This window comes from Phascolarctos cinereus, unplaced genomic scaffold, assembly GCF_003287225.1.
Source record: "Phascolarctos cinereus isolate Bilbo 61053 unplaced genomic scaffold, phaCin_HiC Scaffold_2;HRSCAF=192, whole genome shotgun sequence".
Lineage (NCBI taxonomy): Eukaryota > Metazoa > Chordata > Mammalia > Diprotodontia > Phascolarctidae > Phascolarctos > Phascolarctos cinereus.
The window spans coordinates 329,040,234-329,053,018 of record NW_027555625.1 but is presented as its reverse complement, the minus strand read 5'-3'; positions in this window follow the sequence as shown (position 1 = coordinate 329,053,018).

Sequence of the window (12,785 nt, the reverse complement as noted above, 5' to 3'; positions counted from 1 at the left end):
GAGAGGTAAAGTAGAAGCTAGCATAGAGTCTATCTGTCCCTTCAGCCCAGGGCTCTGACTCCCAAGTCCAGGGTCTATCTGTTACCCACTTTTACTACCCTTGCTCTGGAGATGGGGCACACTTACTAATGGGGTATCTTTTATTTTAAGTGACTTGCCCAGGGTCGCACAGCTCGTGTCCAGTGTCTGAGGCTGGATTTGAATTCAGGTCCTCCTGACTCCAGGTCTAGCTGCCCCTAATTATTCCTTATCTTTAAAAAGATTGATAAACTTAATTTTAAACACCCCTGCCCAGCAAGGACATCCCTTCCATTATTATTATTATTTTTTTTTTTTATTATTTTTATTTTTTTAGTCAATTGAGATTAAGTGACTTGTCCAGGGTCACACAGCTAAGAAATGTCAAGTGTTTGGTCTGAGGCTGGATTTGAACTCAGGTCCTCCTGACTTCAGGGCTGGTGCTGTATCCACTGTGCCACCTAGCTGCCCCCTTCCATTATTATTTATCTGCCACCCACTATTAGTAGTATGACTAGCAAGCTCCCACCACCTGTTTCTCTTCTTTCCTCTGTTTTATTTAATCACTGGCCACCGTGCCCTCTGTCTGTATGTAAACCTCCCTTCATTCCTTTGTCCTGGAATTCTCTCTCACAGTATCTCCTTCTACTAGTCATGAGATCTGGCTTCTCCAGATAACTGCCTACCTGGCCATCTTCTTCCGCACTGGCAATGCCTTCTCTCCTCCCCGAACCCTCCACACTGCTGGAGAGGGAGTTAGATGACACCTTGCTCCCCATGGCCACCTTCAGGCTGCCCCTTCACTGCCCTTACTCAGCAGTCCTCTGAAATACAAAAAAGTCATATTTTCCCCTCAATCCATATCATGGGGGCTGGCCCCCTTCCCCTCCTTTTCCCAAAGGGTTCAGTACCTGGTTCACAGTCTCCCTCTCCTTTTTTTTTTTCAGAGACAGTTGAAGCTGCTTTTTTTAATTGTTTTTTTTTGGGGGGGGGTTAGGCAGTTGGGGTTAAGTGACTTGCCCAGGGTCACACAGCTACTAAGTGTCAAGTGTTTGGTCTGAGGCTGGATTTGAACTCAGGTCCTCCTGACTTCAAGGCCGGTGCTCTATCCACTGCGCCGCCTAGCTGTCCCTGCTTTTTTAAAATAATATTTTTATTTTTTTAAGTTTTTAAGTTTATTTTAAACTTAAATACAAAATAAGAAAACAAACAAACAAAAAAACCCAAACATTGCAGCGTACAAAGCAGAATACTAGAGGATTCAATATAAAACAAATTTCCATGTCAGGGAAGACTATGTAAGCAGCTCTTACTGTGGTGGCAAAGAATTGGAAATTGAGAGGATGCCCATCAATTGGGGAATGGCTGAGCAAGTCGTGGTTTATGAATGTGATGGAATACTATTGTGCTATAAGAAATGATGAACAGGCTGACTTCAGAAAAACCTGGCAAGACTTGTATGGTCTGATGCTGAGTGAAGTGAGCAGAACCAAGAGAACATTGCACACGATAACAGCCACGTTGTGCGATGACGAATATTGATAAACTTAACTCTTCTCAGCAATTTAAGGATCTAAGACATCTCCAAAGGCCTTGTGATGGAAAATGCTATCCACATGCAAAGAAAGAACTATGGAGTTTGAATGCAGATCGAAGCATACTACTTGCTATTTTTTTCCTCTTCTGTTGTTTTGTTTCCTCTTTCTGGTGGTTCCTCCTATTGGTTCTAATGTTTACTTACAACATCACTAATCTGAAAATATGTTTAATAAGAGTATAAAACAAGACTATATAATAAATACTACAAATTTATTTCAAAGCTGTCCAGATTTTCTTTGCTTCCTTGTAGGTGTTCTTTTGTTTTCTGCTGTGCACTTTTTACTTTATTTTTTCCCCCTCCCTCCCCCCACTCCTCCCAAAGAACGCCACAATTAAGCACGGTATAAAACCCCCCACATATATACATATACATACATATCTATAAACTTACACATATATACATATACACACTCATACTCATATATGTAAGACCACACTATGCTTATTTCCACTTGTTATCTGCTTCTCTGAAGGTGGACAGCATCTTCCTTCATAAATCCATGTTTTTCAAATCAATTAGTTCATCATTTCCTAGAGCACAGCAAGATTCCAGCCCAATCACATTCTGTCTGAGAGATTGTCTATAAAAGTGTTCCCCAAATTTTCTGCAATCCTTCTGTTCTTGGCTGCATAGGTTTTATTTATGCAAGAACATTTTAATTTAAAATAATCAAAATTATCTGCTTTACACTTCAATGATGCTCTCACTTTACAATATAATTTAAGGTCTGATACTGCTGAATCTGCTTCCATTACCTCTTTTTTCTCCCTGGTTTCTTTGAAGTTCCTGACCTTTTGTTCTTCCAAATGCACTTTGTTATTATTTTTTCTAAGTCTGTAGGATGATTTTTTAATAATTTAATTGGGATGGCATTACATAAACAGATTAGTTAGGTAAAATTGTCATTTTTAAATTATATTGGCTTTATCTACCCATGAACAATAAATGTTACTTCAATTATTTGGATCTACTTTATTTGTATAATAAGTGTTTTATGTTTATGTTTGTATAGTTTCTGTGTCTGTCTTGGCACGTATGCTCTCAAGTGTTTTATACTGTCTAGTTATTTTAAATGGTCTAAAACAATATCAAATAATATGGTAGACACATAGTATAGTTTCCTATTTTCCTCTTTTGATTAAATCTATTTTAGCTTTAACTGTGTCTGAGATCATGATTATTACCCCTGCTTTTTTTGCATGATAAAATCTACTCCTGACCTTTATTTTATGTTTATGTGTATCTCTCATTTTTATAGCCTTTCCTGAAAGCAACATATTATTGAATTCAGATTTTTAATCTGCTATCAGTTTCCATTTTATGGGTAAATTCATCCCATTTACATTCTAAGCTAAGGATGGGGAACCTGTGGCCCTCTAGGTCCTCAAGTGTGGCCTTTTGACTGAATCCAAACTTCACAGAGAAAATCCCCTTAATAAAAGCTTAGAATCTAAGCTATGATTACTTCTTGTATACTTTCTCCTCTTTCTTATTTTTCCTCACTATCCTTCTTACCCTATTTCTATCTGCTTTACTCCTCCCCACTACCTTGGCCTCTGGTTTCTTAACCTACCCACCTTTCCAAGAGTCCCTCCATTATCGTCTCCCCCCACCCTATCTTCTTGCCCCCTTATTTCTTTTTGAATTTAGAAGATTTTTATACCCTTCTAGATATATATGTTATTCCCACTTCAACCCATTCCTGATGAGAGTAAGGTTTCTGCACTACCCACCCTCCTCTTCATCTGTATGTTTTTTCCTTCTTCTTTGCCTCATTTGTATGAGATAATTGCTCCTTTTTTATTTCTCCCTACATGGTTTCATTTTTTTAGAATTACCTCATCATACTCAGTTCAAGCCTTTCTTTCAAACTACCTTAATAAAAATGACTGTCATAGAAGAACTGATAATAATTTCATATATAAGAAGTAAACAAAATTTAATATGAATGTATGTGTTGAGCCTATATCAATTTACATACTGTCTTGGGGTGGGGGAAGGGAGAGATGGGGAGAAAATTTGGAACTCAAAATCTCATGGAAGTGAATGTTGAAAACTAAAAATAAATAAATAAATGTGTTATTAAGAAAAAAAAAGAAGTAAACAATTTGACCTTACTGAGATCCATATAATTGGTTCTTAATGTTTGCCTTATAGTACTCCTGGGTGTTATATGTCTAATTTTCCCCTAAATTCTGCTGTTTTTGTTTGTCTTTCAGGTTGTTAAATATCCCTTTTTTTTTCCATTCAGATTATGCTTAACTTTGCTTGGTAAGTTACCCTTGGTTGTAACCCCAGCTCTTTTGCTCTATGAAATATAGTATTCCAAGTCCTATACTCCTTCAACGTAGTAGCTGCTAGGCATTGTGTAATCCTTATTGTAGCTCCATAATATTTAAATTGTTTTTTTCTTGTTGCTTCCAATATTTTCTCTTTAACCTGGGAGCTTTGAAACTTGGCTATGATAAACCTGTAAGTTTTCCTCCTGGGATCAGTTTCAGGTAGTGATGGGTGGATTTTTTCTTTTTTTAAATTTTTTTTTATTTTTAACATATGTTTTTTAAAACCTCGGGTTACAAATTTTCTTCCTTCCTTCCTCCCCACCCACCCTCGCTGAAAAGGCAAGTATCCTGATACAGGTCATAGGTGTGCAGCCATGCAAAACACCTCCATAGTAGTTCTGTTGTGAAAAACTAAGTATATTTCCCTTCAACCTATCCTACCCTCCATTTATTCTATTCTCTCTTTTGACCCTGTCCCTCCTCAGAAGTGTTTGCTTTTGATTATCCCCTCCCCCAGTCTGCCCTCCCCTCTATCAACCCCCTGCTCTTTTGTCCCCTTTCCCCCTTATTTTCCTATAGGGTAAGATAGATTTCCATACCCCATTGTGTATATTATTCCCTCAGATTCACTCATTCCCTCTCACCATCCCCCATTTCCCCACCACTATAAAAGTCTTTTCTTGTCTGTTTCATGTGAGATAGTTTACCCCATTCTCCCTTCTGCCTTTCTCCTTCTCCCAGTATAATCCTCTCTCACCCTTTAGTTTTATTTTCCAGATATCACCCCTTCATCTTCAACTCACCCTGTGCCCTCTATCTATGTATACATACTTCTAATTTTTTTTTTCCCTCCTACTACCCTAATACTGACAAAGGACTCATGAGTTACAAATATCATCTTTCCCTGCAGGAATGTAAACAGTTCAGCCTTAATAAGTCTCTTATGATTTCTCTTTCCTGTTTACCTCTTCCTTGTTTCACCTGAGTCTTGTATTTGAAAGTCAGATTTTCTATTCAGCTCTGGTCTTTTCCTCAGGAATGCTTGAAAGTTATTCATTGAATAACCATTTTTTACCCTGAAGGATTATACTCAGTTTTGCTGGGTAGGTGATTCTTGGTTGTAATCCTATCTCCTTTGCCCTCCGGAATATTGTATTCCATGCCCTGCGGTCCTTTAATGTAGAAGCTGCTAAATCTTGTATTATCCTGATTGTGTTTCTACAATACTTGAATTGTTTCTTTCTGGCTGCTTGCAATATTTTCTCTTTGACCTGGGAACTCTGGAATTTGGCTACAATATTCCTAGGAGTTTTCCTTTGGGGATCTCTTTCAGGAGATCTGTGGATTCTTTCAATTTCTATTTTGCCCTCTAGTTCTAAAATATCAGGGCAGTTTTCCTTGATAATTTCTTGAAAGATGATGTCTAAGCTCTTTCTTTGATCATGGCTTTCAGAGTGTTCAATAATTTTTAAGTTCTCTCTCCTGTATCTATTTTCCAGGTCAGTTGTTTTTCCAATGAGATATTTCATATTCTCTTCTATTTTTTCATTCTTTTGGATTAGTGTTATCTTTCTATCTCTTCCTGAGCGGTCTGTAGTAATCTAAAACAATACTGATGATTTATGTGGATTTATTTATATTCTGCACCTTTGCAGCATATAAAATAGTTTCCATTAGTTTTTAGTTGACTCAATAGACCATCGTATCATTTGCAAAAAGTGATGCTTTTGTTACCTCTTTGCCTATGTTTATTCCATCAATTTCTTTTTCTTGTTGTTAGCATTTGTGGCATTAATAGCAATAATAATGAGCATCCTTGTTTTACTCCAAATCTTACTAGAAAGGTGTCTAGGATATTCCTCTTTCCAGCCAAGCTGGACCTCTCTGTGCTCCTCCCACAAAACGCTCCGTCACTTGTCTCCAGGGTGGCCTCCTTCTCAGCCATGCACTCCCTCTTCACCTCAGCCTCATAGTTCCCTCTCTTCTGAGATGTGGCTTAAGCACCATCTTCTGCAGGAAGCCTTCTCTAATAATGCTGGCCTTCCTAAATACCCTAAATACTGTTCCTAAATTGACTATACCTTATAATCAAGGATATGTGTTAAGAGTGACATAAAAATGTAAGAATGCCATGAATAATGTTAAATAACCACATTTAGCTGACATCCACAAAAAATGCTAAGAACAATAAAAATGACTCTTTTGGTTATGTTGTCAACAAGAATAAGGAAGGGAGAGGTCAGCTGCTTGGTGCAATTTTAAATAAGTGACAGAGGAAGAAGAACTACTCAAGTCTTTTTTTTTCCTTATCTTGTCTGTCAACATTCTGATAACTTATCTACTCTCCTTCCTTCCTCAATGAATTAAGTCTGCCTAATCTTTCTCTTCTCTCAACTATTCCCCTCATACCAAGGTACCTTGATATACATACATAGATATAGATAATCAAACACCCTAACTTTTCAGTTCTTCTGCTTATTGATTTCCCATGACCTCCTCCTCCTCCCTCCCACCTCAGCTACACATAACGATGGTCATACCTTTGATCTTGCCTTCTTTACCCTTGTGTTTCACTTCCATGTTCATGAACTTCGCAATTCCTTTATCTGAGCATGATTCAACCTTTCATTTTGCCTTATAACCCTTAATCCTGTTCTCCATCATCACTGCGACCTCAAATTCTTCCACTCCTGTACTGGCTACACTCTCCATCATACCCTCTCTTGACCCCTTGGTGAACCAGTTCTACTGTTCTCTTCTCTCAAGTCCCTTGCCACCTTTTCCTATCAGTGATCTTGCCCTGCCAAGCCTCAGCCTTGGTTTACTCCCCCTATCCTCTTTGCCTTCCCTCCTATTCACACATTGCTGAACAAAACTGGAAAAAATCAAGAAACTAATTGATGCTACATAATCTCAACTGGGCCTTCAGTGCGGCAAAGCAAACCTTTTACCCCTCCCTCACCAATTCACTATCCCACTCTCCACAGTGGTTCTTCCAAATCTTTTCATCCCCCCTCCAACCTCCCATGATTCCCCCTCCAACCTCCCATGATTCCCCCTCCAACCTCCCATGATTCCCCCTCCAACTATGCTCTCAGCTGAGAACTTTGCCTCATATTTCTCTGGGGAAAAAAAAAACCAAGCCATTCACTGAGAGCTCCCTCTTCTCCCTACCCCTCCCTCACCTCCTATCACTCAGATGCCTTCTCCCACTATATCTTCCTTCACCCCTGTCTCACATGAACAGGTGGCCCTTCTCCTTGCTATGGCAAATCCCTCTACATTTATGTACAAGGGTGCTGAGAAAGGAAGGCGGGGTTTCAGCTTCATTCCCCAAGAGCATGGTCCTGGTGGGGGGGCAGCTGCTTCCCGAGCTTCTGGCCCACAGACTGAGGGGGAATCCAGTGGCTGATCAGAGAGGGACTGCAGGGATCTCTTTGCCAGTGCTGAGGCAGGAATCTCTTGCTTTGCCCATGTTTGGATCTGGGTCACAGTTCTGGGTGGCGGTGCTGGGGTGAGGAGGAGTGCTGGCGTGGTGGAGCTTGTAGTAGCTGTGGAGTTACTCACAGTTACAGGACAGGAAGGAATACCTGTGGTCACAGGCCAGAAAAGGAGTAAACACCTTGCCCCTTATCATATCACCTTGTGAGAACTGAAAATGTATAGGTTCCTACAAGTATCTCTGAAAACAGCTGTACAAACCCCTGAAGCTTGGGACAGTACATTCTCCACATTGGAAGCAGACTCTTACCTTAACAAAGAGTTTAAAACTCAAGTAATTGGCCGGGATCATGAGCAAGCAGCGCAAAAAGAGTCAGACTATATTATCTTACTTTGGTGAAAAGAAGATCAAAATATACAACCAGAAGAAGACAACAAAGTCAAAGCTCCTACATCCAAAGCCTCCAAGAAAAATATGAATCAGTCCCAGGCCTTGGAAGAGCTCAAAAGGGATTTTGAGAAGCAAGTAAGGGAAGTAGAGGAAAAACTGGAAGAGAAATGAGAGTGATGCAAGAAAATCATGAAAAACAAGTCAACAGCTTGCTAAAGGAGACCCAAAAAAATACTGAAGAAATTAACACCTTAAAAAATAGCCTAACCCAAATGGCAAAAGAGGTCCAAAAAGCCAATGAGGAGAAAAATGCCCTAAAAAGAAAAATTGGCCAAATGGAAAAGGAAGTCCAAAAGACACTGAAGAAAATACTTCCTTAAAAATTAGAATAGAGCAATTGGAAGCTAGTGACTTTATGAGAAATCAAGACACTGTAAAACAAATCCAAAAGAATGAAAAATTAGAAAACAATGTGAAATATCTCATTGGAAAAACAACTGACCTGGAAAATAGATCCAGGAGAGAGAATTTAAAAATTATTGGACTATCTGAAAGCCATGATCAAAAAAAGAGCCTAGACATCATCTTTCAAGAAATTATCAAGGAAAACTGCCCTGATATATTAGAACCAGAGGGCAAAATAGAAATTGAAAGAATCCACAGATCTCCTCCTGAAAGAGATCCCCAAAGGAAAACTCCTAGGAATATAATAGCCAAATTCCAGAGTTCCCAGGTCAAGGAGAAAATATTACAAGCTGCCAGAAGGAAACAATTCAAGTACTGTGGAAACACAATCAGGATAACACAAGATTTAGCAGCTTCTACATTAAAGGACCACAGGGCATGGAATATAATATTCCGGAGGGCAAAGGAGATAGGATTACAACCAAGAATCACCTACCCAGCAAAACTGAGTATAATCCTTCAGGGGAAAAAATGGTCATTCAGTGAAATAGAGGACTTTCAAGCATTCCTGATGAAAAGACCAGAGCTGAATAGAAAATTTGACTTTCAAATACAGGACTCAGTGGAACATGAAGAGGTAAACAGGAAAGAGAAATCATAAGAGACTTATTAAGATTGAACTGTTTACATTCCTGCATGGAAAGATATTTATAACTCATGAGACCTTTGTCAGTATTAGGGTAGTTGGAGGAAAAAAATTATATGTATGTATATAGACAGATAGATAGATAGATAGATAGATAGATAGATAGATAGATAGATAGATAGATAGATAGATAGAAGGCACAGGGTGAGTTGAAGATTGAAGATTAAGGGGTCATATCTGGGGAATAAAATTAAGGGATGAGAGGGATATACTTGGAGAAGAAGAAAGGGAGAGGTAGAATGGGGTAAATTATCTCACAAAAAAAAACAGAAAAGTCTCTTACAGTGGAGGGGAAGAGGGGAAGGTGAGAGGGAATGAGTAATCTTATTCTCATAGGATTTGGCTTAAGGAGGGAATAACATACACATTCAATTGGGTATGGAAGTTTGTCTTACCCTACAGAAAATAGGGGGAGGGGACAAGAGAGCAGGGGGATGATAGAGAGGAGGAGGCAGATTGGAAAGGGTGTAATCAGAAGTAAATACTTGAGGAGGAACAGGGTCAAAAGAAAGAATAGAATAAATGGGAGGGCAGAATAGGATGAAGGGAAATAGAGTTAGTTTTTCACAACATGTCTACTATGGAAGTGTTTTGCATAACTGCACATGTACAACCTATATTGAGTTGTTTGCCTTTTCAATGAGGGTGAGTGGGGAGGGAGGAAGAGAGAAAATTTGAAACCTAAAGTTTTAAAAACATATATTTAAAAAAAAAGTTTTCACATGCTATTGGGAAATAAGAAATACAGGAAATGGGGTACAGAAGTCTATCCTGCCCTACAGGAAAATAGAAGGGGAAGGGGATAAGAGAAGGGGAGAGAGATAGAAGAGAGGACAGACCAGGGGAAGGGATATTCAGAATGCATGATCTTGGGGTAAGGGGAGGGGGGAGATGGGGTGAAAATTTAGAACTCAAAAACTTGTGGAAATGAATGTTGAAAACTAAAAATAAATAAATTTATATTTTTTTTAAAAAAAGAAAGAAATGATGAGGGGCAGCTAGGTGGCGCAATGGATAGAACTCTAGTCTTGGAGTCAGGAGGACCTGAGTTCAAATCCAGCCTCAGACACTTGACACTTACTCGCTGTGTGACCCTAGGCAAGTCACTTAACCCCAATTGCCTTACCAAAAAACAAGAAAGAAAATGAAAAAAATGATGAGCAGCATGTCTAAAAAATTAAACTCATAAAATTGCCTCTAATAAGTTATCCTCTTGATCTTTAGTTCACGGGCTGTCCATCTATTATCTCACTACATGAGTAGCCTACCTTGTTCTGTTGTTCATACATTTCCTTTGTGATAACTTTTATGTCACTTCTTGTGCACAAGTGATCATTAGTGATTCTACATGACCTACTCATACTACTGAGTCTCTTCTTTGCCCTTTGGGTAACCTTCAATTCCCCCCCTCCCTGAAATTGTGATGTTTCATGATTCTCAAACACTGGAAGACTATTGGTATTAAAAAAAAAAAAAGGAAGAGTTTTTAATATCATGGACCAGTCTAGTATTGATAAAAGGACTACACAATTTCCGAGATGCAATTTATCAGACCCATCTTTGTGTTGTCTGTTGTTGTTGTTTTTTTTTTTAAGTATTCAACTTGATAGCTTTAAAGTACTTCCTCCAAGAAAGTGACTCTAAGGACAGAGGATGAAACAAACCTCCTTCCTCTTTGCAGGGAGGTGAGGGACTATGGGTGTAGAATATTGTGTACACATTGCCAGACATAATCACTATATCAACTGGTTCGAATGAACTGGTTTTCCTTGTTACAAGGGAAGTTTCGATGCTGATTGGGGTGGTGGTGCTAGGGTTATATCTGGAAATATCTGATGTAAAAACAAATGGTATCAATGAAACATTTTAGAAAGAAAGAAAGAAGAAATGATGAGCAGGCAGACTTCAGAAAAATCTGGAAGACTTACATGAACTGATGCAAAGTGAAGTGAGCAGAACCAGGAGAACATTGTACACAGTAACAGCCACATTGTACAATGATAAACTCTGATAGACTTAGCTGTTCTCAGCAATACAATGGTCCAGCACAATTCCAAAAGACTCATGATGGAAAACGCTATCCACGTCCAGGGAAAGAACTATGGAGTCTGAATGCAGATCCAAGCATACTATTTTCTCTTTTTTTCCCTTTCTTGTAGTTTTTCCCTTTTGTCCTGATTCTTCTTTCACAACATGATTAATGTGGAAATATGTTTAATATGATTGTACATGTATAACCTATATCAGATTGCTTGCTATCTTGGGGAGGGAGGGGGAAAGATTTGGTATTTGAAATTTTGCAAAAATTAATGTTGAAAACTATCTTTACATGTGATTGGGGAAAATAAAATAATATTAAGGGAAAAAAATCAAACTGGACATCCCACAGACATCTTGACTTCAACATGTCTAAATCTAAACTCACTCTCTTTCCCTTCTAAACTCCGCCTCTTCCTTCCTTACCTATTATTGTTGGGGCACCACTTACTCCAAGTCACCAGGGCTCGCATCCTAGCTATCATCCATCTCCTGTTGTCCCCCCCGCCCCATATCCAATCTGTTGCCAAGTCCTGTTGATTCTCCCTTTTTAACATCTCTCCAATATGCCTCCTCCTCTCCCGACACTGCCACCACCCTGGTCCAGGCCCTCATCGTCTCACTCCTGGACTACAGCAGTAGCCTGCTGCTCGGTCTCTCCATTCCAATTCATCCTCCAGTCAGTTATCAATGTGACCTTCCTCAAGTTCCTAAGTCAGACCATGGCACATCACCCCTTTGCCCCGCCACTCATCTAGTGATTCCCTATCATCTCCAGGATCAATTGAAAAATAATTTGGTTGGATTTCAAAGCCCTTCACAACCTGGCCCCCTCCCTCCCTCCCTTCTAGTCTTTTTCAACTTACTTATATCCAAGGACTCAGATCCAGGGACACTGGCTTCCATGGTGTTCTTTGGCCATGACACTTGGCCTTCTGAGTCCATGCATTTTTATTCGCTATCCCTGCCAATCTCAGAATTCTCTCTTGGCTTCCTCCTAGTCTCAACTAAAATCCCACCAGTCTGCAAGAAGCCCTTCCTGGTGCCCCTTAATGGCAGCTCTTCCCTTTATGATTATACCTGATTGCTGCTGTGTACATCTTGTTTGTATGTAGTGGCTTTCATGTAGTCTCCTCTGTCAGATTGTGAACTCTGGAGACAGGGACCGTTTTGGCCTTTGTACTGCCAGTGATTAGCACAGTGCCTGGCACATAGCAGGCCGTTAATGCTTGTTGGCTTGGTGTCAAAAAAATAAATGGTCTCCAAATTGGAAAGGCTAGAATAAGCATAGGGAGTTCATAATGAAGGTAGTTGAGGAGGCAGTAAAAAATCTTTTAAATGAATTCATGTCTGTAGAGCCAGAATAATTTCATCCCAGGGTGCAGAAAAAACTTAGAAGTGAGTCAACAGTCGCCATGATCTTTGAGGAATCGTGGACAGAAGCGATGACGAACGATTGAATGTGGAAATATTTATTGCAATTTTCAAAAAAAGGGACAGTGGTGAGGTTTTTAAAATAACACAAAATTAGGGCAGCAGGTGGTGCAATGGATAGAGCACTGGCCCTGGAGTTGGGAGGACCTGAGTTCAAATCCAGCCTCAGACACTTGACACTAGCTGTATGACCCTGGGCAAGTCACTCACTCACTTGACCCTGATTGCCTTGCAAAAAATAAAAAAACCCCACAAAATTCTGAACTCTAGAAAAGCTGCTGACCTCAGCAGTCCCTTACGATGTCTTTGTGGATATGATGTAAGAAATGTGCCCTGGATAACTGTACAATTGAGTGGATCCAGATCTGCTTGAAACACCCGATGGAAAGAGTGATGATTAACGGATAATTGTCAATAGGGAGGGAGTTTTCAGTCAGTCTCAGGGAATCTCTTCTCAATCTTGCCCCTTTC